Source organism: Megascapheus bottae, chromosome X, assembly GCF_031878675.1.
Source record: "Megascapheus bottae isolate mThoBot1 chromosome X, mThoBot2.hap1, whole genome shotgun sequence".
Lineage (NCBI taxonomy): Eukaryota > Metazoa > Chordata > Mammalia > Rodentia > Geomyidae > Megascapheus > Megascapheus bottae.
In genome coordinates, this window is record NC_143547.1 from 57,068,142 (window position 1) to 57,086,336 (window position 18,195).

Consider the following 18,195-nt stretch of genomic DNA (forward strand, 5'->3'; position numbering starts at 1 on the left):
TTACTTATGGCCTTGGGCATTAAACAATACTGGAACTGACAGAGTACAGAGGTGAATTCATCTGTTCTTTTTTTTCTTTTTTTCATATGTGTGCCATTCCTGGAGTTTGAACTCAGCATATAGATGCTGTGATTTAGCTTTTGGACTCAAGGTTAGTACTCTACCACTTGACCCACAGTTCTACTTCTGGATTTTTCTTTCATGATTCATGGACTTTTGTTTTATTGAACATATTAAACAATAGCCAATGAAATTATTTCCTTGGACATAACATGCTACCTACTTAAAAAAATAGTTCCATAAATTACAATGTATTTTTGCCAGTCCTGGAGCTTGAACTCAGGGCCTGAGCACTGTCCTTGGGCTTTTTCCTCAAGGCTAGTTCCCTGCCCCTTGAGCCACTGCACCACTTACAGCTTTTCTATGTATGTGGTACCAAAGAATTGAACCTAGGTTTTTATGCATGCTAGGCAAGCGCTGTACTACTAGGCCAAACTCCCGGCCCCAAGTTACAAAATTTTAAGAATCAGGAAGTGGTGGTTGCTTGAAACAATCCACATCTTAGCTACATAGTATACAGATTCAATTTTAAATAAAGGTGAAAAATATCAAATGGATTTTTATGAAACTATTCAAGATTAACATAAACTTGATGGCAGTGGTTCAGTTTGAGTCTTTCTGAGCTCTAGCCAAGATACCAGTTCTGGCAGTGTAGGGGACAGTACATACCTCAAATCGATCCTAAGTAAGCTTTAGCGACACAGAGATCTCAGAGGCAGAAGTCCGGCACAAAGAAGACAGCTGGGACTGGTGCCAGCCGCTCGGAGCAGCTGCGGAGTCAAAGGTGCTCTTCTGAATAAACTTAATTCTGTACATAGATAAATACACAAGACAAGGTTAACATGAGATAAAATTCTCACAAACTTTCCTGCTCATTGTGGCTTTGAACCATATTCCTAAAATCTCTGCCTTCTAAGTAGCTAGAATTATAGGCATATATAATTGGCATCAGGCCACCTGTCCATCTTTATCAAACTCTATCATAAGTCAGGGCTTATCAAGAGGACTAAGTGCCTTATAAGATCAAATTGATTGACTTGCTTCTCTTGTCTTACAAAACTGACAGGAATTGGACCTCTTCCCTGTCTAGTGAGAAAGCACCTATCTAACTTTTATGAAAAATTCTTCTTCTTAGTTAACAAGATATAGACACTGATCTCCATAAAATAATCTCTAGAATTAGAGGGAATGCCATGGAATGATACTAGGCAGTAGTTTTCCTGGGCATTGTCTTTTCTAGGACTATATTTATTTTATGAGAATAATTTTAGTATTTGAATTTTCAGTGCTACAGATTCCCTTCTAGTTTGTCCAATCTTGAAACCAATTATTTCACTTCCAGATGAGAGCCCTTTATTCCAATATAATGTATATACCTCCATTAAAAACTCTACTAACTTTGAGTATAAAACAATCACAGAAAAAAATCACCAAACTTCAGCCCCTGCAGAGAAGGGAATACTCCTTCAGGATCTCAAATTTCTTGCTTTATTCCCATTCATTAAGATCAAATATAAGACCTTATGTCTATCAGTAAGCCCCCTTACCCACTTTGGCCTAAATAACTCCACCTATGGAGAGGAAAACATCCCCTCTTAGGTCTACTTATTCTTTTTCAATTGTTAGAAGGAAACAATATCCAACATAGTACTCAATGATCACTAACTTGATATTACCAGCAAAAAGATGAATTTGCTAAACAAAAGAATATATACAAAGGACCAACCTGACTGCTTACTGGCTTTTTGAGGGAAAATCCCTAACTAAGCTTTCATAAATATGAACAGTATCTTATGACTATAATTGTAATAGTGTAAATCATGTAAAGTGGAAGTGTCCAGAAATGTTCTCCCAGTGACTTGTTTCAAAAACATCCTATGCAGGGTACCTCTTTCTTTTTATACCCATTGTAAATTAGAAAAGCAGTCACTTAGAACCATACTGTCTATATTAACTGACTCTTCTTATCTCCTTTTAGATGCCAGAAATCAACACTAAAGCCTCCTGCAGGCTATGTAAGCACAGTAAAATTGAGCTACACACATACATTTTTAGAACTTAAAGTTATTTTTAATTTAATTTAGAGTTATCAAAGAGGAGATGTACTGAGGGATTGTATTTAAGTATGTCAGGTAATGCATACATTTCCTTTCATACAGTATTATCTGTTCCCTCATTCTCTCACATTCCTTCCCTCCCTCCCGTCCCACACGAGTTATATAATTCACTTTCATCATTTCCACTGAGGTTCAGTGGTGTATTTTCCACCCTTTTCCCCTTGTGTTCTGTGTCCTCCCCCCAAATATACACATTGTATATAAGGCAAAGAAGACAGAATCATCAAAAACTAAAAAAAGAAAGAAAAACTTTTGTTTCCATATCTTGGGATTCATTTTAGTATATATATTATTTTACATAAATATGAAGAGGTACTTAGGCATTACACATTTATAATTCGGTCCTAAGAGCATCCTCCTTCAGTCTAACTGTATGTGAATGTCTAGAATCCTGTATAATTTGTCATCTCCCAGGTTGTTTTAGATCTTACTACTGCATATCAGAGAAAATATGCACCATTTGTCTTTCTAATCTTGATTTCCCTGACAGAACATGACATTTTCTAGCTCCATCCATTTTCCTACAAGCGACATTATTTTGTTCTTTCTAATGCCTATGTAAATTTTCATTGTATATAGGTACCACAGTTTTCGAAGCCACTCATGTATCATTGGACATTGGGTGTTTTCATGCCTTGGCTATTGTGATGAGTTTGGCAATGAACATGGATGTGCTTTTTGAACCTAAAATTATTTTATTATATGCAGCATATACTTGGATTACCTGTTCTTATTTACTCTATCAAACTCAAAAATTTGAAATTCTTCATTGACTAGGCTATTTTTCATAAAGGTAATTACCAATATGTTATTACATGAATTTGGATTTTTCCTGGGTTTTGTTCCTCTCTTTTTGTTAATTTGTTAATTTGGTACTCTAAGAATTTTTTCTTTATTTATATTGCTTTAGAATATATATGTATAGTGTATTTTTGTAGCATTATCTATGTCTAATGTCAGTGTGAGTTATCATAGTTTAAAGGTGTTAATTGTTAAATTTTCAGTGAAAGTTTCATTTACTTCCCATAATTCAGTAATTCATAAATGTTTCATCTTGAGTATGACATAGTACTCAGTTTTGTTGTTCAGACTTTGTAAATTTAATTGATGTCTTTATGCTCACCGATTCTATTCTTAGTTATATTCCTTTATACCTACTACAGTGATTATCATTTCAGAGTATCCATAATGTTGCACTACTGGTACCAAAATATGAGAATTTGCATATTATTTTATTCATGAAAAATTGTTTTTTTTCTAATCTATTTAACATCTCCCTTGTGTATCAATAAGCTGTGGCCTCTCTTGCTACAATTTGCATTTAACATTTGTTGAATTGCTCATTCTATATGCAATTTATTTATTTTTTTACATTATGTATGCTCAAAAAATTTGCTCTACACTATGTAGGTTATCCAGTTGTAAGTACTAGTTCATTACTTGGGCATTTATGTTTAATATTCTGTTGTGATGGTCATTTTAATTGCTTTGTTTTCTTTACTATTGGTTCAACTTTTTATCTAAATTATTTTTATTGGTACCTTTTTCCTTTTCAGCCTCTTTTGTTATCATATTTGATTTTAGTGTTGAAGGACTTTCATGGCTTACTTCTTTGTAGTGGCAATTTAGGAACCATTTTTTATTTGAACCATTAAAATAGTTTTAACTCAGATTAATAGTAACTTGGCCATAAGTTTATCCCCAGAACAAAAGAGTACATTAGGGTGTGAACAACGACACATTGTCTTGCATCTGTGAATGAAAATAGCAAAATGAAACTCACGAACTACTTTGAAGAAATAGGGTATAGGAGAGGGGTGAGAGTCAGAGAAATCTGATGAAAAACCTGAATATAAACAGTGGAATTCCTTGGGGAAACTTATTTGAACAATTTAGATATACTTAAAAGTGAATGATAGGAATGCAAGACGTTTCTTTTCCTGGAGTAAGAGTACTATTGGGAGGGTAAAGAAGAAAACAAAGAGGTAAGATGAACATTTTCAAAGTATTTTATGTACACAGGTGGAAATAGAACAGTGAAACTTCTTACAAATATTTTTAAATAATGGAGAAATGAGTTGAAAGTAACAGAGGGCTTGATTCTGATCTAGGTATGGTCTATTCATATATGGGATGTCAAAACTAATACTAACAAGTATATGGGAAAATCTCAAAATATTGTTAATTTTTGACATTATTCACAAGTCTGAAGTAGTCTATGCCTGGCCCCATTTTTCTCCAGCTCTCCACTAACGTTAATTACTTTTAGTACACTAGAAATAATATGTGGTGCCAAGCACAGTGACTTACGCCTGTAAGCCTACTTACTCAGGAGGCTGAGATCTGACGATCAAGGTTCAAAGGCAGCCCAGGCACAAAAGGACCTGAGATTATTATCTCCAAATAACCTCTAGAAAATGGGAAGTGGGGTTTGGCTCAAGAGTAGGGCCGTAGCCTTGAGCTGAAGAGCTCAGGGACAATGCCCAGGCCGAGTTCAAGTCCCATGACCCCCATACCCCCCAAAAAAAGAGATCTGTGGTAAGGTGATACCTTCATTAATTTGATCTGTATAGCAGAGCTGAGTTGTTTAATTAAGGAAACATAATTTTCATTTATTTCTGAAAGTTTTCAGTTCTATCTTTGTTTTGTTTTTGTTTTGCCAGTCCTGGCCTTGAACTCAGGGCCTGAGCACTGTCCTTGGACTTTCTCAAGGCTAGAGCTCTACCACTTGAGCCTCAGCACCACTTCCAGCTTTTTTTTTCTATGTATGTGGTACCCAGGAATCGAACCCAGGTCTTCGTGCATGCTAGGCAAGCACTCTACCGCTAGGCCAACTCCCAGCCCTTTCAGTTCTATCTTTAAATACGTAGCATCTACAAGCAGTGGACATTTTCTTTATAATCCTTGATTGCTGAATTTTGTCCACAAATTGTTTCAATATTTCCGTAAATTAGTCAAATCGGACTCATTTATTTCTAGTAATATCTTCCAAAATGCAGATACATAGCAACTTTTCAATGTTTTTAACCATTTACCATAATACTATAAACTTAGTAAAAATAGTTTATTTACTATGATATATTGTACTCAACAGTTATAGAAAATAGTATTTCATAATAATAAGAGATTCATTCCCAAATTACTGACTACATCTCAGGTATATATTTTTTCTTATGGTAGCTACTTTTATTTTGCCTGATATGTACTGCATTTTTATTCAAAATTTAAAAAATAACCATGCTAATATTTTGATATATTTGACTGAATTAATGAACTTCAAATCATTAAACTATGTATAACAAACACAAATAAGTATATTTGAGGAGAGATTTAAAGTACAGAATTGAACAGAGATAGACTCATTATATATAAGCAAACATCATAAGACAATGAAATATAAAATTTTATCCTCATCGTTTTTGTTCACATCATTGCCCATATGACTTCATTTCCAATAACCTATGTCTGGGATTTTTTTGAAGGAATGTAGGCTGCAGGATTTAGTTTTGTCTGCCTGAAGGAGAAGTAGAAAATAATTGGGAAGTTTTGTTTTGCTAGCAACACTGTTAACCAAGAAGTTAGAATTCGTGGCATGAATTATCATTTTTCCATTCTGGATTCCACAGCCACAGTACTAATTATGTCTTGGAAAAAGTTCCAAATAAAGCACTATTTCATGAATCTCAATTTAGTGTCTGCTTCTTTGGGGTACAACTTAAAATATATAGAAATGTCATTTTGAATACAGAAATCAGAAATGTTACAAAAGAAAAGAAAATGAAACAGGTAATGATGTGAAACTTCAATGGATAGAGAAATTCAAATTAAATTTACAATTAGAATTAATATTTAATATTCTATTAAGTAGAGTTAAATTGAAGGTGTCTGAATGCCCTCAGTGTTAACAAAAGTATGAAACAGTGATAAACCTATAAGTCACTAGTGAATGCATTATTGGTGAAAATTTAACATTTTATAAATATAAATATTTTAATAAGCCATGAGTAAGATATTCTACTCTGGCATAAAATCTGGGATCTTTTCCCCCCAACGTATTCATTAAAACCAGAAGCATCAGCATTACTTGGGGTAGTGTTAGAAATGCCAAATTTTGATTGATACCTCAGATGTGTTATAATTTTTAAAAAGTCACTCCGTAATTTGTATAAAAATACATTTGATTAGTGATATCCTAGAACAATGGAGCAGAGACTTGTAATGTTCATAAGGCATGTGTGTTTTCCTTTGTATTTACTAGTTACCTAATAGCTTGAGTCAGGTTACTATATTTTGGAATGAAAATGGTATGTGTTAATTCTCAGATTTGAATGTAATTTGCAAAACTCTCTTGTTTCATTGTGATGATTCGGGAATCATGTTATCCGCAGCTGGTATCTCAAAGATGGATCAGCTTATCTGGATAACTTCCAGGCTTAGAGTAGATTATGTCTTAGGTTTTGTCATCACCCACAGAAGTTTCAGATTTGATAATTTTTAGTTTTGTTCTTTTACACTTATCAGTAAGAAATATTAGAAATGTAAGAGTACAAAAATTGTATGATTAGTTCATTTCTGAAATTGTTCTAGAAAATATAGATATTTATACACTAAAATAAAGATTCATGAAGGATTTGCCTAGGTACATAGTAGAAACTTGTATAACTGTTGTAATTTTTATTATGAAAAAGAGACAGTAGTTGGTCAAGAAAGCTGAAGTAGAAAACCAACCCAGACTAACTGTATAAAGTTGATTTGATCCATTGAGTTGTGGTAATATATAATATTTATATTTCAGAAATTTAAGTGTGACAATACTGTTTTCCCCTATGTTATGGTTGAAATATTTATTTAAATTATTAGAATAAATATTTTTATTATAAAAGTCCCAGTTTCTTTCAACTGAATATAAGTGTAATTTGCAGACATAGTACATTAGAAATGTCTTCTTTTGTCAGTGAAAGAACACATGCAAAATTTTCCAATTATTTTTTAACCTAAAATAAGTAGTCATTCTAAGCTGTGGAAAACATATTTTTACTTAAGTAACAGATTTCTTTCCAAGTGCTGCATGGCTGCTTTTTAACTCAATCTTTTTCACAAGTTGTACACAATGATTATGGCTTGACAAGTTAAAAATCAAAGTTTAAACATATTTCTAAACTATTGAGAAATAAAGAGAATTTAAGATTACAGAGAAAAATCATGCATTCCAAAACCCTAGCCTTTCTTCTGGATTAAAGCTGTGGTTTGAGAATACTTCTTTCTCAAGGAGCAGTTAAGATAAGTTAGTTTCCAGATCCCTGTTTACGTACTGAGAAGTCCCAAAAGTTATTTAAAGAATTTTTTTCAAGATTAATTAGAAGATTCTCTTTTCTTCATATGTATTGTGGGAGTTTTAAAATTCAATGAAGAAATATCGTTGCATTTAGTGTTATCTATGACTAGGAGTAAAATTATGGGATTTGTTTTTTCTAGAATGGTAGAATATCTCAGATATCAGTTTTTCCTTGGCTGATATATTATTCTGACCTGTGTCTATTTTTCACTCAGCCAGAGACTAGCTAATTTGGGACAAGAGGACAGCATTTTTTTAGAAAAGAAGAGGCAAAGAATTGAAAGTAAGAGAGGGGAAATGATGAATTAATATAAACAGAACATCATTGCAAGCTGAAAATGCATTTTTGCAATGTACTATTAACTCCTTCTCCACAATTAACAATATAAAATTTTTGACACTGCTCAATATGTTTCCTAGATGTCATTCTACCTACTAGAGCCAAACTATAATAATGTTGAGTTCCTCCACAATGCTACCTTACTGATATCCTCGGTGAGCCAAAATTTTTATAGGTTTCCAGGCAAAAACAAAAAAAGAACAAAATTTTTCCTTTACCTGCATGAATATTTATACTCTAAAATTTCAGAAGCCTTCATGAAACATTCATCTGATCATATGTGTTCATTAAATTACATTAACTATAGTTTCTAGGGACATTCGTAAGTTTTATCTTCAAAATTATTATTCCTCATCTGTGAATTTAAATGTGTCTTTTCCCATTCCTTTTCCTGAGATGAGTTTACTCTTAGATGCCCCTAATAGCATTTTTCAAATAAACAGTAACAGGTTTATTCCATGGGCTTATTAACATTAAGTAGACAAGTTTATCCAGAAGTGTGGAAATACAAGCAACAACCTTTTCAGGTTGGTTGACAATATTTTATAGATCTAGAATGCAATAGTTTAACTTTTGTTATAATAATATACATTGTTCAGTAATGGTTTTATTTTTAGTAAATCAGAAGTGTTTTAGCTTCATACTAATGTAATTTAAACCGGTATTTTTTTCACAAAAGCAGCATTGGTTTCCGTCCAAATCTAATTTTGTATAAATTTATTTAATCTGTTTTTCTTTAATGAGGGTCATTATAAGAGAGTTAAATAGTTATTAATCCCATTTTTAATAAACTGACATGTTGAATGGTAACCCCTATATAGTGATATTTAAAAGATAAAAATAAATAAAATAAAACCAGGTAGAAAAGTTCATTCTTCCTTGAAAGCCAATAGACACTTTCTTTTCATTTTCCATAGAGAGCATATATATGATTATTCTTTCACTTCATTCATCTTGATCATATCTCTGGTCATTTACAAACTATTTCACACTTCCTTTTCCTATAAAATAGTAAGCTTGATAATGTAGGTCTGGAGAGAGGATTAAGATCACATTGGTGAACCATAGACATGCAAAAGAGGTAAAGGAACACCAGGTGCATATGTTCTTGTAAGCTAGACATAAAGGTGTTTAAAATTGTTGACAAGAAGCATATACATTTTGCTAAAGTTTTGCAGTAGTAAACATTACCATTAATATAATTTATTTCTATTTTAGAATATATTTGAAAATATTGGTTACTTATCTATAATCTACTACTATTATCAATACAGGTTTATTAAACATATAGTTAGAAAAATAGAATGGCATTTATATAGATGTGTGCCATTTTCTAGATATAAAAACCTTTGTAACTATTTGCTAACTCAAATATTGTTTTCATTACCTTCTAGTGCAAGTCAAATAAAGGAATTGTGGTTGAGATCAAAGCTCAATCGAGGATTACTGGTGATACAAAAAATTTGAATTTTACAGTCCACATAAACAACACTGATCATGCCACCTCAGATATATTATATATACCAAACTATTTTTAGAAATGTAATTATGTTCTGGAATACTATACAAATAAGGCTCTCTGGAATTTTCACAGGTAAATTGCAAGTTGTATGTGACTCACCTGCATATTAGGGAAAATTTAGAAAGAAACAGAACTTGATTTCTGTTGGTAACACCACTAATGACACACATACGCTTCTTTGAGGATCATTGCTACTATACTGCTCATTGACCGCTCAGCTACCTCCCTTCACAATGTAATGTTCTATTAAATCATCATTCCGTGTTGTGCCATGTTACATCTTTTTAGATTTCTTTACTAAAAACTAGAAATATCTTTACTTTTCACTTGAGCATATCTTCATATCACAGTTAATCAATTTTCTTCTAAAATGTTTTTCTCGGGCTGGGAGTTTGGCCTAGTGGTTAAAGTGCTTGGCTAGCATGCTTGAAGACCCGGGTTCAATTCCTTGGTACCGGATATAGAAAAAAAAGCCAGAAGTGGTGCTGACTCTCAAGTGGTAGAGCTCTAGCCTTGAGAAAGTCCAAGAACAGTGCTCAGGCCCTGAGCTCAAGCCCAGGACTGGCAAAAAAAAAATGTTTTTCTCAATTTAATCTTATAATACAAATCCATCCATTCATATAAACATAGTTGCTATCATATATCACACATTGTATAGTATTATGTGCTTATAAAATAAAAATAATTTGGGGATTAACATTTACCTTCTGGATTTTGTAGTCCAGTTAAATATCAAATGATAAAATTAATCCTTCACAATGTTTCTATATACTACAAAATACATAAAACGTCTTGAAGAAATGCTTCATGCTTTGTAGACTCCGTAGATAAACATTTTTCAAGATTTCTGGGTTACCCTTCATTTGTGTGAGTCCGTACTGGGGCTTGAACTCAGGGGGTCTCACTCTCACTTGGCCTTTCCACCAAATCTGGCATTCTATGTCTAGTTATAGCTATTTGCACATCATTTGGAGAAAAGAATATCATGGACTTTTATGCGTGGGCTAGCCTCAAACTCTGTGATTCTCAGATCACAACTTCCAGAGTACCTAGAATTTCATATGTGAGTTACCAAAACCTAGAAATGTTTTCATGGTAACAGAAAATATTCCATTTATTGTCAGGAAAAATTGGTTATCTAAGGGATTTTATAATAAATATTTTTGAAATTATGTTTTCCTTGGCTTTGAAATCTTATGAAATAAATAGAAATCTGTGTCTTCTTGGTTTATCACTGATAACGGTAGCAGAAACTTAACAATCACACATTTTCCTTAGTTTATAAAACACTGGATATCTTTTACATAATTGACAACTCCTTGCAAATGTGTGAATTGCTACGAACTAAGGAAAATTAAATATGTTCTACAAAAACACATAGAGTAAATTGGCAGGCACTTAGGGATTCACATGACTGAAATGTTAATGATTATTAATATCTCCTCCTTGAAAGTGAGTGGTATAGTATTAAACCAAAATATACCACATGAGTTGAAACACCACCAAATTGATAGTATAATGCTTGCTTAGCATGTGTGTAAATCTGAATTTAGTCTCTAGTACTATCAGAAAATTGGAACTAAAGTAAATATGTTAAATGATATCTAAGTATGGTAATATAATATTGTGGAATATAATGTCTACCTTTTTAAATTCAATTTTATTGTCAAAGTGGTAAACAGAGGGGTTACAATTGCATATGTACGTTAATGAGTACATTTCTTTTGGAACATTTACCCCCTTCCCTTGTTTTTCTCCCACTTTCCTTTTCCCTACCTCCCCAGATGTAAAGTTCAATTCCAACATGTTCTTTAGTTTCAGTGTCAAGTAGTATGTAAAGGGCTGATTTGGGACCTTGGAAACTGTTGGTGCTTAAAGACAAACATTCAAGTTTTCCTTAAAATATTTATATTTGTTATACTGAGCAAAACAGTTCCCTATAGTTTCACTATGTATTTGGTTACTTGTTTTCAGGGAAGTTGTAAAAAGGTGTAGAAATAGAGTGTACATAATATATCATCTCTGAAAAACATTTAATCTTTTGGAGTTACTGCAACTATCATCAAAACTGAAAATGCACGAAAGGAGATTATTTTTACAATATTAGAATTATACTAGATCTAATTTGAATAGTTACAAGAAAAATTTGGTGCACATGAGTAAACATATCATCTGGAAATATGTTGAAAACCAAGATTTCTAAACTATCTGGTATTAAGATTGCTTGGAATAAAATTCTTACCCAAAGCATTATAATTTAGGTCTGGAGAAAGTTTTTCAAATTGAAGATAAACCCATGGGAATAATACAAAGATTGGCATGTATACGTATGTACACATTCTAATAATTGTGTGATACTTTAAAATATTCCATAGTGGGATTTGTACTAAAAAAAGTCACACACAACAACAGATTGTATATCAAGATTCCAACATCCTTGGAAAAACAAATACTAAAGTACATAGAGATTAAAATGTACATAACATAATTATATGTACTCATAATGTGACAAGCAAACTTTCTTCTCTCTCTGAGATGTTGCTATAATTAAAATTTATGCAGCCAGGTTTATACTATCCAAATAGTTACCTGGACCCAAATAGATATGGAATGAATCATGAATTGACAGTCAGTGATGTTTCATATGAGAGGATACTGGGGTGTACTTTGATCACTATTTTGTGTGAGATACATTACTTGCTCAGGTTCTGTACAATAACATATCAGAAATTACTAAGAGCATTCTCAGATTTCTCAGGAAAATCAAAAAGTACTCGTAGCTGGTGATATGAATTTGGAGTTTAGGGGCACATATGAGTACAGAAAGTAACTTGTTGGACACAGTATAATATATAATTAAATGTGTGGGAGTGATCTAAAAGTTTTTACTTCATCTCATGCACAGCAAACCAGATATTGGATGTGCATTTGAGCAAATTATCAACTTAAATACTCTAATTTTTACAAAAGTGAAAAGAATCAACTTAATAAAAAGTAAAAAACAAATCCTTAGATTAAATATATGAGTGTCCAATAAAGACCAAGAAACACAACAAATCAGAGAAAGTCTGGATAAGTGGGACTGCATTAAACTGCAGTGCTTTTGTATGGCAATGGACATAGCTAGTAAATTAATTAGGAAGCCTACAGAATGGGAGAAGATCTTCACTAACCATACAACGGACAAAGGCCTCACATCTAAAATATATCAACAGCTCAAAAAATTGAATCACTTCAAAACTAATCTCCAAAGTAACAACCATCCCATTAAAAGACGGGCCAAAGACTTAAAGAGAGTCTTCTCTGAAGAAGACACAAAAATGGCCTATAGACACATGAAGAAATGCTTGATATCTCTGGTCATAAAAGAAATGCAAATGAAAACAACTCTAAGATTCCACCTCACTCCAGTTAGAATGGCCAGGATCAAAAAAAAAAAAAAACTAATAAAAACAGATGCTGGAGGGGATGTGGCCAGGAGGGATCACTACTACACTGTTGGTGGGAGTGCAAACTCGTTCAACCACTATGGAAAGCAGTGTGGCAGTGCCTCAAAAGGCATTTATTTATTGCTCCTTTCAGGAGCCTTTTTTACTCTTTAGTCTTGGAATTTTATCTATGTGCTAAACAGAAGTTGTTTTGTGTTTGTTTTCTTTGGTCATTTCTTTTGCAGTTTAATGCCTGTTGTATTTAGATATCTATGGCTATCTCAGTTTTTTTTGGTGGGGGTTCATGAAGATTGAACTTGGCCTGGCCACTGTCCTTGAGCTCTTTAGCTCAACTCTACTTCCCTACCCTGGGTCTAGGCGGTGTAACTAAGTTCTTCAGTTCAAAGCTACCACCCTACCCTTGAGCCAAGCCCCACTTCCTGTTTTCTAGAGGTGAATTGGAGATAAGAGTCTCCAGTCCTTTTGTGCCCAAACTGGCTTTGAACCTTGATCCTCAGAGCTCAGCCTCCTGAGTAGCTAGGATTATAGGTGTGAGCCACCACTCTGGGCATCTTTCTCAAATTTTAGATGTACTCTTCCTTAATTGTTTTGAATGGGTCTACTATACTTTGATTTTATTTCAGCTTCATATTCTACCCTATAGGTTATTACATTTGGTCTCCTGATTTTTTTTCAGTGTTTGAAAGTATTGATCTTGCTTTTTAAATAATCTTCATTTAGCTTTATATTTCCAAAGTATGCTTTTTCTGCAGTCTCATTTTCCGTGCTGAATTTCCTATCTATGTTATTGAGTTTCTCTTGTTACTCTTGACTTCCTTACTTCATTTATCTGTATATATTATTTTAGTATTAGTTAAAAGACTGAAGAGTGTTTTATCTTTTTGCTAATCATATTTGTGATCTTTGATCATTTCTAAAAGTAAAGTTTTGAATTCCTTGTCATTTGATCTATGTTTGGTTATTGGATTCATTATTGATGGATCATAATTAGAGGAAACATCTCACTTTATTTCATTTCTTTCTTGCTGCAATTTGTGCAAATACTACTCAAATAAGAAAAAGGAGATAGTAATGACAAAATCAACAATGCAAATACAAAGAAATTATTTAGAAATAGTGAACAATTAATATCAATTACTCCTCTAATAATTTTATAAAGCAAAGAGAACTAGGATACTTGAATTAAGAATCCTAAGTTTTTCTCTGTACAGAGACAGTCTGAAAAAAGATGTCAAAACAATAACAAACCAAAATAAAAAGGCTCAAAATAGGGAGAAATATATTATTTTCCTTGTTAAAAGTAAATATCACCTCTCTCCAATCATGTAGTAGGTTTTATTTTTCCAGTGAAGCAGAACCAAAGGACTATAAGCTTTTTTTCTACCTCCAATGATGGCACTAGGTGTGGTAGGGTTTTCTGACTCTAACAGCTACAGTTAGAGAGCATTTTGGTGAAGCATCTGGGAGCTGGGGTTAAAACACTGCCCTGGGAAGTAAAGTGAGAGGAATAGTCATAGCTGAAAGCCAGCTGCAGTTATGCCTGTCCAAATCAACTGGTTTTGAGGGCAGGGCTAAGGACCTGAGATAGAAGATATGCTAATAAAGAGTACACAGTGATATTTTATAGTGTCAAGGTCTTTATTTATGACTAGTCTTAAAAAATGTAAACAGAGCTTGTTCTATACAACAAAGTTTTTTGCATTGATGCAGTGCTAGAAAATAACTGCCTGTGATGCCTAGAAAGGTGGGATATGAATAAAAGTAAAAGATGTACAAATAAAACCTTTGATGATAGAAGAGTTGACTGTAAATGAACAAATAACTACACACTTCATCAGGAAAAATAATGTAGGAAAAACAGCAATAGACTTGAACCACCAAAATTTTGGTTACTTTGATGAAATTTCAGTCAGAGGCATCCATACTTTTGAGTCTGTATCTATGGGTTAACCCTGAAAACAAGATTACAGTAAAAAAAATGGGTACTAATATATCACAGTGTTCATGAAGCTAAGGAACCTGAGTATTTTCATGCAAGTGAACATTGAAAAATCTTCAGTGTTTACTTGTTTGTTAAACATGACATTTGAAATATGATGTAAAATCAATGTTAATAAATTCTTCAATTAAAAAAGCAGAAAAGAAAAATGTCCAGTGTAGTAGGAGAAATAATGAGGAAATTTGGTTTACAAAAACAACTTTTCAGCACCAGGAGTTTGGCCTAGTGGTAGAATGCTTGCCTAGCATGCACAAAGGCCTGGGTTCAATTCCTCAGTACCACATACATAGGTAGAGAAAGCTGGAAGTGGTGCTGTGGCTCAAGTAGAGCTCTAGGTTTGAGATAGCACAAGGACAGTGCTCAGGCCTGAGTTCAATCCAGGACTGACAAAACAAAACAAAACAAAACAAAAACACCTTTTCATTGGAGGTAGAAAAAAATCTTATAGTCCTTTGGGGATGGCTTACTTCACTTAATATGATTTTTTCTATCTTTCCATTTCCTTACAAATGGGGTGATGTCGTTCTTTCTGAGAGCAGCATAGAATGCCATTGTGTATAAATACCACATCTCGTTGATCCAGTCATCAACTGAGGGGCATCTGAGCTGTTTCCCTATCTTTGCTATGGTAAGTAGTGCTGCAATGAACATCATTGTGCTAGTGGATTTAGTATGTCCTTGTTTCTGGACGGTAGGGCAAATGCCAAGTAGTGGAATTGCTGGATCATAGGGGAGCTCTATGTTTAGTCTTTTGAGGAACTGCCATACTGCTTTCCATAGTGGTTTAACGAGTTTACACTCCCACGAATAGTGTAGTATTGATGCCTCCTTGCACATCCCTGCCAGCAAATGTTGTTATTAGATTTCTTGATCCTGGCCAGTCTAACTGGAGTGAGGTGGAATCTTAGAGTTGTTTTGATTTGCATTTCTTTTATGGCCAGAGAGTTTGAGCATTTCTTCTTGTGTCTATAGGCCATTCTTATTTCTTCTTCAGAGAACAATCTAAGTGATTGGCCCATCTTTTAATGGAATGGCTATGTTTTTGGATATTAGTTTTGGAGTGATTCAATTCTTTTAGCTGTTCATATATTTTTAGATATGAGGTCTTTGTCCATTGTATGGTTAGTGAAGATCTTCTCCCACTCTGTAGGCTTTCTAGTTCTTTTGCTAGCTATAACCTTTGCCATACAGAAGCTCTGCAGTCTAATGCAGTCCCACTTATCCAGACTTTCTCTGATTTCTTAGGTTTCTGGGTCCTTATTAAAAAGTTTCAACCTGTTCCAAGGAGATTTATTGTATCTCCTATTCCTTCTTGTAAAGTTTTCAGCGTATCTGCTTTTACCTCCAGGGCTTTGATCCATTTGGAGTTAATCCTGGTGCTGGGTGACAAAGAAGGATCTAACTTTAGTTTTCTGCAGGTGCTTAACCAGTTCTGCCAGCACCACTTGTTGAAGAGGCTGTTTTTCTTCCATTCTATTTTTTTTGGCTCCCTTAACAAAGATTATATGGCCATAGGTCTGTGGGTTAATATCTGTGGACCATTCATTTTTGAACCAAATGAGGGAAACTGGAGTTTTGAAACCAAGTCAAGGGATGCAAAAATACATTTTACTTTTTTTTAAAAAAAGGTGAGAATATTTTCAGAGAAATGACATGTTTATTTTGAATTGAGCTACCTAGAAGTTGTCCAAACTTTAGGTCTAAAATTAGTTGCAACAAGTAGCCTTAAGAGTTTCCATAAAGAAGTGATGAAATCACAGGTATCTTGAAACAAATTCAGCTATAAACATGAGTATAGTTTGGGGCCATGAGTGTAGAGTGCTTACCTAGCTCACATGGAGCCTTAGGTTTGATTCCTGGGTAACACATACCCAGAAAAACCTGGAAGCTGCACTGCGGCTCAAGTGGCAGTGCCTTGAGCAAAAAGTGTCCAAAGATACTTACTTAGTCCCTTATTTCAAGCCCCAGGACTGGCAAAATATGAGTATAGTTTGATATTAACAGTCTAACAGTCTTACCTACTTTGTTCCTTATTTCAGTTTCTTTAGTGCTTTTGTTTGTCTTAACATTTAAATTTTTTATTAAAAATTTATTAACGTTGATTTTTACATCATATTTCAAATGATATATTTAACAAACAAGTATTTAAGAAGGGAATCTATATATACAATCGCTGGTACTTAGATTTTAGAACATAATTAAAATTAGGCTGAGGGTTTGTATACCATAGATACATATTAATCTATGTTATAAAACATTATGTCTATACAGTCATAGACTTTTATGTTTATGTAGTTATGTTTATATTTCCAGTACCTTGTTCATAGCATTGGACACATAAATATAGAGTCCTCGCTCTTGTACTGTTTGGATCTAATATCCACATATTAAGGATGCCATGAACTTTTTGTTCCTTTGGTCTTGACTTGTCTCACTCAATATGATTTGCTGTAGATTCATCCACTTCCCTACAAATGCCATTATTTTATCTTGTCTGTTGGCTATGTAGAATTCAACAAACTGGGAAGCCACATGCAGAAAACAAAAAACTGACCCTAGCCTTTTGCCATACACAAGCATTAACTCAAAATGGACCAAAGACCTCAATGTCGGACCAGGAACATTGAAACTGCTACACGATAGAGTTGGAGAGACACTGGAACTCATAGGCACGGGCAAAAATTTACTGAACAGAGTATCAGGGTCACAACAGATTGGAGAGAGACTCGATAAATGGGACTACCTAAAAATAAAGTTTCTGCACTGATAAAAGCATAGACACTAAAGTAGAGAGACAGGCAACCAACTGGGAAAAGACCATTACCAATAATACATCAGGCAAATGCTTAATATCCAGTATCTACAGGGAACTCAAGAAAATAATACCCCCCAAACCCAACAAACCATTCACTAAATGGGCAAGGGAACTAAAGAGAGACTTATCAAAAGAAAAGTTTAAAATGGCATAAAACCATATGAGAAAATGGTCATCATCCACGATCATAAAGGGAATGCAAGTAAATACTACCCTAAGATACCACCTTACCCCAACAAGAATGGCCAAGATTTTGAACTCACACATTGACAGATGCTAGCGGGGTTGTGGAGAAAAAGGAATCCTACCACACTGCTGGTGGGATTGTAAGCTAGTTCAGCCACTCTGGAAAGCAATGTGGTGGTTTCTTAAAGAACTAAAAATTGACGTTCCTTATGATCCTGCCATTCCACTCCTGGGCATCTATCCTGAAGATCATGATATGATAAGGGCACCTGTTTAGCTATGTTCTTCTCTGCATTATTCACAATAGCCAGGTGATGAAAAAAATCCAGATGCCCTACTAAAGATGAATGGACACAGAAAATGTGGTGTATA

At 33.8% G+C, this 18,195-nt stretch overlaps 1 pseudogene; it reads right to left on the reverse strand.

The window, feature by feature from the left end:
* Positions 1–741: 741 nt before the first annotated feature.
* Positions 742–18,195, reverse strand: part of LOC150041139 (chromobox protein homolog 3-like) — a 28,972-nt pseudogene continuing 11,518 nt past the window's right edge.